Source organism: Lepisosteus oculatus, chromosome 13 (assembly GCF_040954835.1).
Source record: "Lepisosteus oculatus isolate fLepOcu1 chromosome 13, fLepOcu1.hap2, whole genome shotgun sequence".
NCBI classification, from domain to species: domain Eukaryota; kingdom Metazoa; phylum Chordata; class Actinopteri; order Semionotiformes; family Lepisosteidae; genus Lepisosteus; species Lepisosteus oculatus.
Window position 1 is genome coordinate 2,514,111 of NC_090708.1, and position 9,430 is coordinate 2,523,540.

Sequence of the window (9,430 nt, forward strand, 5' to 3'; positions counted from 1 at the left end):
GTATGATGTTGAAAGTACCTGTGACTCAATTGCATCAAAACATTTCCACACATAATGAGGGCTTATCGGTTCTGAACATTTTTTTATGTGCTACAGAAAGGATCCTCTAGTAACAGATTATGTCCTTTGTGGCCAAATCACACTTCCCCCTCCCTGTGAAGATCAATGTTCCCTATTGAGAGAATCCATGCCTAAAGTCACAATGGCCTCATTATGATAAGTCAGGGCTGCAGGACTGCAGGGATTGCAGCGCAGCAGCAGAGGAGGGGGTAAAACACACGAGCATCTCCGCACAGAAGGGCTTGGAGTGGCCCCACCACCTGACACATTCACAGCCCCGTCTGCATGGGTGTGCACTGCCCAGCGGCCTGGAGCTGGAGTCCCTGAAACACGTCGAACAGCACCTCCGTGCACTCTGCAGGTAGCAGCCCTTAGAGAAGGAATGCAGTCCTCCTGCCCAGAAAGCAGGTCTGCGATTGTCAGTCACTGTTGCTGAACTAGGTGACCTACAGTAACACCCTGAAGACCAGATGATGCAGCACTGGACAGGCCAAAACAGTTTATAATAATAATAATAATAATAAACATAGTGCCTTGAAAAACAAAAGGCACTTGACAGTAAGAAAAATGTCAACAGGAAATTGAGATAAAGGTGTAAAGGTTTGTTTTTTAAAAAGGTTTTTCAACACAGCACGATGGTAAAAATCAACAGTACGCTCCGAGTGCCCCCCTGACAATCCTGCGGCCAGCGTTTAACCCATTAACCCACGGAGTGGAGCTCTGGTGCACTGATCTCCCACCAGGCTTGCTCTCCGCCTCGGCCCGAGTGGCTGGCACACAAAAATCAGGGTAATGTTGGTATGAGATGCATGCAGTGATCTGCAACATGCTTGAAAAACCATGCTTTTTATGCTATTATAACATCAACCAAGTTTTGGTTTACTTTCACGAATATTGGGGATAATGCTGAATTTGACATTTGACAATTAAGCCTAAACCAGTGTCTCAAACAGGGTGACTGGAGGACTTTGTGTTTTTGTTTATTGTTCCATTTGCAGTATCCAAATGAACAATTAGCCTTCTTATTTTCTAAATTAGCAACGCATAGGACTTTTCTTAAAGTCTTTTACAGTTGATTACAACAGGAACTTTACTTTATTAAATTTACAGTTCCTCGTAAATCACATCAGAGGTCTGCGAGCAGCATCCCGAGTGCACAGCTCATTAAATAATTGGACAAATTGCTTCAGGGATTGAGTTTTGAGACCCTGGCTTGATCCCAGCTGAGCCCAAACCCAACCCAACCTAAACGTGTACCCCTTCTGTGAACACTCAGAGTGCTAATCTTGCACACACAAAAAAAGCGACCTTCACGCAAATTCAAATTGTAGTGTAATACTGCGTATTCTGGGTTACTGTGAACACCCTCCAGGTAAGGAAGCGCCCCCTTGTGGCGACAGTTAAAGGTGCGCCCAGTCCTGACGGGCAGCTCAGCGCAGGAGCCAAATTCACCACCCCTGCAGTGACCAGAGTCACAGGAAATGACTACCAGCCTGCAGCACCTGCGTCCTTGGGGAGAGGCGGCTGATTAATGGCGCAAATAGGAAGGCGCTTTCGGTAGCGCCAAAAAAGCGAACAGACATTGTCGAAGATCCCTGTTCGTGGAAGCGCGACTCCCTCGCCGCGTCGCGGCCGTGTGCACTCCAGCCCCGGCTCCAGGAGCGGGCCCCCGGCTTCACTGAGATTCGCGAATACAGCTGCAACGGAAAGCAGAGTCAACGCAAACGTCTGCAGAGGAGAGAGCCCTGGACGTGAAGACGCGCAGAGAGGCTGGTCAGACACACACCGGACCCCCGTGGTGACGCTGCACGTATCCACACGCCTCACAGCTCCGGCCGTGTGCGGTCGGGTTTGGCGGCCTCTGGCGGTGAAGCTTTTGTCACTACAGCTCTTCCCCAGGCGCGTCGAACGCGCTTCGAATACAGCAACCAACCAATCAATCAATCAAGGTTTATTTATCCAAGGCACAACAATACAGCGTGCAGCAGTGGCTGCTGGCAATGAAATGTCTTTTCTACGAGATCACTAGGGTGGGAAGGGTAAAAATCACAAAATTAGAGTTACAAAATAAGGTGACATAATGATAGGTAACAGTGCCATAGAAGTTGAATAAAATAAACTCAGACAGAGCTCAATATAAACAGAGCTGCGTTGTGTCCAGGGTGTATGCAATACATTATGTCCAAGAAGTGAAGTATGATGAAAACTGTGAAAACCGTGTGTCCATGTAGCCGTTACAGGTGATTTGCTGAAGGAGCTGCAGGCTGGCTGTTCAGCAGTCTTATTGTCTGGAGGGAGAAGCTGTTCTGTAGTCTGTTGGACTTGGACCGAATGCTTCGGTACCGTTTACTGGATGGTAGGAGGGAAAACAGTTTGTGACTGGGATGACTGGGGTCCTTGAGAATGGACCTGGCCTTCTTCAGACATCCAGCTGAGTAGATCTCCTGGATGCTTGGTAGCTCACAGCCGCATCAGACCTAGCTGGCAAACAGCGGGGTTATAAATGCCACTGCAAGGGCTCCTACTGTATGTATGAATTGTAATAATAATAATAATAATAATAATAATAATAATATTTCTTTATTAGCCCTATACAATTTCTTGCATTAGGAATTCATCTTTTTGCAGACCCCAGCTTTTCTCCATGGAGACACGGACACACAGACAGGGAGAGAAGCTGGGGTCAGAGCACAGGGTCAGCCATTGTACGGCACCCCTGGAGCAGTTGGGGTGAAAGGCCTTGCTCAGGGGCCCAACGAAGTAGGATTCCTCTGCCAGCCGCAGGATTTGAACCAGCAACCTTCCTGATCCTGAGCCCCAGAGCCACCGCTCCACCCATGAATTCCATATTCACTTAGCGGGGTGTCTTTGTAGCAGTTCTGAGTCTGCTCCACAACATCTCAAAGATTCCACGGGAAGCACGTTTCTTTACACAAAGGGTTGTAGGAGTGTGGAACAAGCTGCACCATCACGTTGTTCAAAATAAAATCTCCCGGTTCCTTATTACAATAACAACAACAACAAATTGTTTTATATAGCACCTTCAAACGGACCATCTTAAAGGGCTTTACAGGAAAAGTTTAAAAAAACAGCTAAAACAAACAGAAACATTAACAAGAGAGGAGATAACACAACTGGAACAAAGAAACACAGGGGATTAAAAATGAGATAAGAGACAGGTGGATCTATTAGCCTCTCACTATCAAAGGGACTGGTTGAGCTCAGTGGCTCCCAGAATGGGCCCAAACTTTGTTACATAGTCGGTCTAAGTAGTTTGTTTCATTAACTACTTCACTGAGATATTCCAGCTAGGTCTTGGTGTGTGTCTGTGTGTTTGAGTCAGAGTGTGTGTGTCTGTTTGAGTCAGAGTGTGTGTCTGTGTGTTTGAGTCAGTGTGTGTGTCTGTGTGTTTGAATTAGAGTGTGTCTGTGTGTTTGAGTCAGTGTGTGTGTCTGTGTGTTTGAGTCAGAGTGTGTGTGTGTGTTTGAGTCAGAGTGTGTGTCTGTGTGTTTGAATTAGAGTGTGTCTGTGTGTTTGAGTCAGTGTGTGTGTCTGTGTGTTTGAGTCAGTGTGTGTGTGTGTTTGAGTCAGAGTGTGTGTCTGTGTGTTTGAGTCAGTGTGTGTGTCTGTGTGTTTGAATTAGAGTGTGTCTGTGTGTTTGAGTCAGTGTGTGTGTCTGTGTGTTTGAGTCAGTGTGTGTGTGTGTTTGAGTCAGAGTGTGTGTCTGTGTGTTTGAGTCAGTGTGTGTGTCTGTGTGTTTGAGTTAGTGTGTGTGTGTGTGTGTGTGTGTGTGTGTGTGTGAGTCTGTGTGTGTTTGAGTCAGAGAGTCAGATTTTAACCTGCTTTACTGGGAATCTTGGGGAACAGGGTTTGAGTACCAATGAAACCCAATGCCTGAACTAAAGTATTTACAAAGAAGTTTGATACACCAAAAAATAAATAAACAGGAAGACCAGTGTGTGATCTGAGCCCTCTTTGAAACTTCCACAATGTATCGTGCAGAGTGTAGTCTTTGGGTCACCATCTCCAGAGCTCTGAGTATCTTGAACAACCCTCATACTGTAAATAAAATCTATGACATAACACAGTGCAAACATTTCGTCATCGACCTGTGCACAGATTAACCCAGCTTGGTTTGCATCGTCAGCACCTTGTAACATAAACTGCTCTTCATATGAAAACAAAACCCGTTGGTTATCGAAGTCTCTCTCTCGACTGTTTCTATTCGTAGTAAATCCACAGATTTAAACTACGGCGCGTGTTTCTGGTGTCATTGAGCAGCGGATCCACCCAGTGGTCACTCGTGGTAAATACCGCGTACCCTGTCGCATTTCCAGAGAGCGTTTTGTTTTCCCCACTTAATTAGTGTAATTAAACAAAGTTTGAAAACAGACAATTAGGGTTTATTCATCCGATAGGACATATATGACGGCTTTGCTGTTTGTGTTCCCTTTTCCAAGGTGTTTATTCGGTTTACGTGAGAGCAGAAGGCTGAGGTGTGTGTTAAAGAGATATTTCAATTCACTCTTCATTAAGTTTAACATTGTAAACAGGAGCAGAACGTCTGTCTGTCTGTGCTCCCTGTAGCGAGGATTGTCAGCACACGGGTTGTTGCTGGCTGGGGTGAGCTGAGCGCTGCAGGGCGTCAGAGTGGAGATCCTGAGGCGGAGGCACGCCGGCCGCTCTTTCCTGGTCCCTGCAGTCTTTTCCAAGCGCGGCTGGTGAGGCATCGAGGAGCGGAAATAAGAAATAATCTCGTCCCTTTCACCTGCTCCTCCTCCATGCATATACACACACACACATATATATACAGTATGTTCATAACTGTACATCGCATTCGTTCATCACCGAGCGCCCTTTTCATAGGGAAACGCACCACCCGCAGCTGAGCGGGACTCCTGTTGAATCCTGTTGACAAAAAACACGGCTTCTTTCTCGAACCGCTCTCGGGACCGGGACCGGGGCCGAACTCTACTGAGGGTGCTGTGGGTGCCCTGCGTGATAAGGAGCCTCACCGATCGTTGTGATGGAAAGAAACTTTGTTTCATTGTGTTGTTTGTTAAAAAAAAGTGTGTGTGTGTGTTATTTTCCCAGTGTTGTTTCACGTCAACCGCCGCTTTCCCCCACCACCACGGGTTGCAAGAGGTCAGAGCACCCCTACGCAGCAGCCCCGCACCCGGGCAGGTGAGGGGGTCCGGACTGAGAACAGAGCCGGTTCCAGCGAACCGACAGAGCCCGGAGAGATCCCCCGAGCTGGGAGCCGACAGGCCGCGACAAGCCGAGATCAGATCGCGGAAAACCGGACCGTCTCGCACCCCTGCCTCCAAGCCAGATGTATATATAACCCCTGTTCTATAAATACTCCGCCTGCGGCGATATTCATCTTTGCATAGGCAGAAAGGAAAGCTGGCGAGCCGCACTCGTCGAACAGCTTTCCCATGTATATCAGTTGCTGAGGTTTGCTTTTATGTGAACTGTGTAAACTCTAAGAATAAGGTTGGCAGGGTGGGGGTGTGGGGGGAGGCGATATCATCTCCTTCTGGTTTCAACAAGACGTACATCTGATATCGCTCTGACTCGGGTACAGTCATGTTGCTTGTTTTTCCTGAGACATGCTCTCCAAATTGTGAGTTTGTATCTCGCCAGAAGTTCGTGCCAAGGTTAAGGGGTGGACAAGCGATTTGCCGAGGATATCTACCGACATGGTTCTGTGGTTTCCCATAGTCCGCCTGCCTAAAATGCAAATTTGCATAGGTTTTGTTTTTCTTCCGTTAAATCTGAATAGATTCTGTTTGACAGTTTAGTCACACTTCCTGCATGCTAACTGTACACTGCACACCGTAAGAAGACGTTTTTATTTTTTTTTTTAAAAAGGGCTAATATCATCGCTTGAGCTGATCACTTTCGATCTGGGTCTGTCGGTGCTGCTCACTCAGTACTCCGGGGGTGGTGTTTAAGTAACACAGGAGCATAAGAAAGGTTACAAATGAGAGGAAGGCATTACGCCCATCTAGACTTTTAATAGTAGAGAATACTATTCTTGCGTTCCCATTCAAACGTTTCCAAAAAGGAGCTCGGCAGCTTGTTCCAGACTCCAACGACCCCGTTCTTGGTTTTTAAGCCCCTACATGTCGTTTCCGCCTGGGTCCTCTGTGCTTCACTGTTGCTTCCGAAGACCGGGTCCAATTTCACAGAATTCTCTCCTGCAGGGGGCAGTGCGGAGCAGCTCCTGGAGCTCTGTACTCCTGGGTAGAAGGTGGTTGTTTCACCGCTGCTGTAGGGCTCCCGGAGGCCAAGAGCTCTACACGTTCAGGTAGGGACCTGCATCAGCAGGCGTGGGCTGCAAAGGACCAGGTGAAGGTTTATCCATGACGAAAGGAACAGAAAAGCTGAAACGATTTCTTATCCTTTTCAGCCTGGAATAAACCTTCACCTGTGCCAATAGTTGTATGTTTTTAGAAAATAGGTAATTGTATTACCAGCCTCTGAGTTGTCTTGGATAAAAGCACCAGACAGATGCATAATAGAGAGGGGGCTGGAAGTTTTCATTCCATGATGTATAAATCCCAGGCCCATTCCATTCCTCTGCTAGCAACCCCAGGCAATCAACGGGACCTTTTGCCCTTAACATTTCATGCAGACCGATTTTGAGAGAATTTCTCCCATGAGGACAGAACGCCCTGTTCTTAAGAATAGCCTTCGATCTTCGATCGCTGTGCCTCCATTCGCCAAGGTGAGAAATACACCCCGCTCATCTCCACAGGAGCCTGAAGGCGAGGAACCCTTCAGGCCTGCAAGCAGGGCGGTGCTGTGAGGATCTGATCCTCACAAGGGGCAGAACTCCGGCCTCTGTCCGTGCAGGAATTCCCTCACAATTCCAAGGACGTAACTTGTTTGTCTTGCAGAAGAATCTAATTAAACAACGTATTCAGTGTATCTTCATTACAAGCAGTTTTCACATTACATTTGCGGAAAATGAGACTACAGTGTTATAGGGAAATGCTACAAAAACAATGCTGAGTACCCAGAAGATTAAATAAATACCTTAGGGATTAAAATTAATTAATATACTTTCTGGACTACGTTTTCATGAGCTTCTCACTGTAATTTCTGCATTTTAGATTTTCAGTGTGGAAACACTTTCATCCAATAATTATGTTTAATAGTTAATTAAAAACAATGACTGCTGTTTTAGCTGTAGTGTATTATTAAATGTTGCTGTGTTTACGTTCTTTTGGGATGGAGTAATGCTTTTCATCTGGGTACGAAGATATTGAGCATTGCATCACCGAGAACACAAATTGAGTTTAACCCCTTATTTAACCTGAATTTAAACACTGACAAAAGACACGCGTGCTTTTCTTGTGCTGTCATTTTCGACCCTTCACTCTCGTCCTCGACTCAACTCCGCCTCCCGTTCTGGTGCGTCGCCTGCCTTCCGTCGCCTAGCGCTACACGACACCTGGGATCACAGTTCAGGGAACATGTCGCTTTCACCAAAGGACAGGAGGGGCTGCCTGCTCTTCAGACGAGTGAGGGATGGCATGTGAGGAGGGGGGCTGAAGTGCGTTGTGGCATTTGACCACTTCTGGATAATTATTGGCTCTCAAAATATTTTTGATTGATGGATACCTTTGGAATGCGGACTTTTTGCTTCGTCAATTATCTCTTATCTCCCTGTGAGCTATGTTGACACTGCACGAAGGCTATGGGTTATTTTTAGGGTAAGAGATGCAAGGAATAGTTTTTTTGTTTTCAAATCACAGATTGTTTCATCTGTTAGTAACTTAAAAATAAACGCCACAACGTTATCGGTTTCCCTTTTAGCTGTCTTCCCGGCAACAAAAACGATTTTTCCGTGGATGGACGAAGGATAAGAATTTACATTAAAAAATTAATTAATTTGGAAAAAAAAAGCTTCAAAGAGGGGATGCTATTTAAAAAAATAAATTTCTATTAATAACCCCTTCGCTTGTGACAAACACCACATGTTTGCATGATTTGCTGTTTTCTTGAGGGTCACAAGATTGAGGCCGATTCATAAAATCCCAGAAGCCCTAGAGTAATGGCCTTCAGAAGCTGATTAGTGAGTCTGAGGCCAACACTCTGTTTTTTCCTCAGGTTTTGCCAAGTCTCTCCTGGGCAAAGTCCAGGTGGAAACAAACTTGACTGCTCAATGTGCTCAATTTCGTCTTCAAGGCAGAACATGAAATTCAGCTAAAATAAACTACCCTTGTTTAGAGAAGCCTCTGGAACATTTGGAACCAGTTACTGCTGAAAGGTCCACACTGTGTATGAAGGCAGAACCTTGTAGCATACAAGCAAAAAAAAAATGTAAATGGTCCTTTGGTTATTAAACCCACTCTGAAAAAAAAAACAGAGGAGGAAAATAAATGTTCCATCGGGTGGTATATCAGCCATATTCTCCAGAAATGGTGTCTTGGAGTATTTCCTGTCTCATTTAGAGAAAGTGTTGAAGGTATTTCTACGCAGTTCACAAAGACCGAGCTGATAACTCCTGTCCTTCTGAGCCTCAGGAAGTGTTTTGTACAAAGTAAAAACCTGACGACATTGAATTCATGTCTTTTTGTGGCTGTTCACTATGACGGGGGTTTCTGAGCTGTACACCGAGCTGCGGTTAGTCCCTTTGTGATTAAATGGATAGCGTTGCTCGTACAACCACTGCCAAGTGAGATTGGCTATGGATCGCTGGGTGCTTTGGAAGCGGAGAGAAATGTCACAAAATGAACCGCTTAACGAGGTAGAAAAGTTTCAAATGCACTCACGTGACCAACGTACCTTTAGCAAACCCGAGAGGATGAAACAGTCCTCTTGAAATTGGCCGAGAACGCTAAGGTACAGCCAGTTTCAGAGCAGAGTAATTGGCACCCTAATAAAACCATATCAATCAAACATCTTGAATCAGCTTCCCTGGGAACCATTGCAACATCAGTCTGGCAAACTCTAACTACACTCATATAAAGGTGTGAATGGCTGGAGGGCCTGGCGGTGTGTGTTTGATTACTCAGTAAAACCCTCATTTTAGTGGGTTAGCTTACAGAAAGAAGCACAGCGTCAGCGTTTGTTTAAGAAGAGATCCTGTTAGGTAACTTGCTGGGAGTTAAATAACAATGTTTCCTATTTGGCAAGCAAAGCGAGTGGAAGAGTCTGTGTGACAGAGCCGCACAGTCCAGAGTGCAGTCTGCTTTAACCCCGGGCAGAGCAGGGGCGCCGGGGTGCTCGCGGATCATTTTGAAACCCGTCGGACAGAACAACCGAAGAGGACCCCCCATGTAATAATAATGTTTCTTTATTAGCCCTATACAATTTCTTGCATTAGGAATTCATCTTTTCACATACCCCAGCTTTT

At 45.9% G+C, this 9,430-nt stretch overlaps 1 long non-coding RNA gene across 1 annotated transcript; it reads left to right on the forward strand.

Annotated features, from left to right (window-relative positions):
• Positions 1-5,135: 5,135 nt before the first annotated feature.
• LOC107079078 (uncharacterized) lies at positions 5,136-8,466 on the forward strand. Its single transcript, XR_001480063.2, has 3 exons — positions 5,136-5,394; positions 6,270-6,373; positions 8,182-8,466. It is a non-coding gene; the product is annotated as an uncharacterized lncRNA (long non-coding RNA).
• Positions 8,467-9,430: the final 964 nt, after the last annotated feature.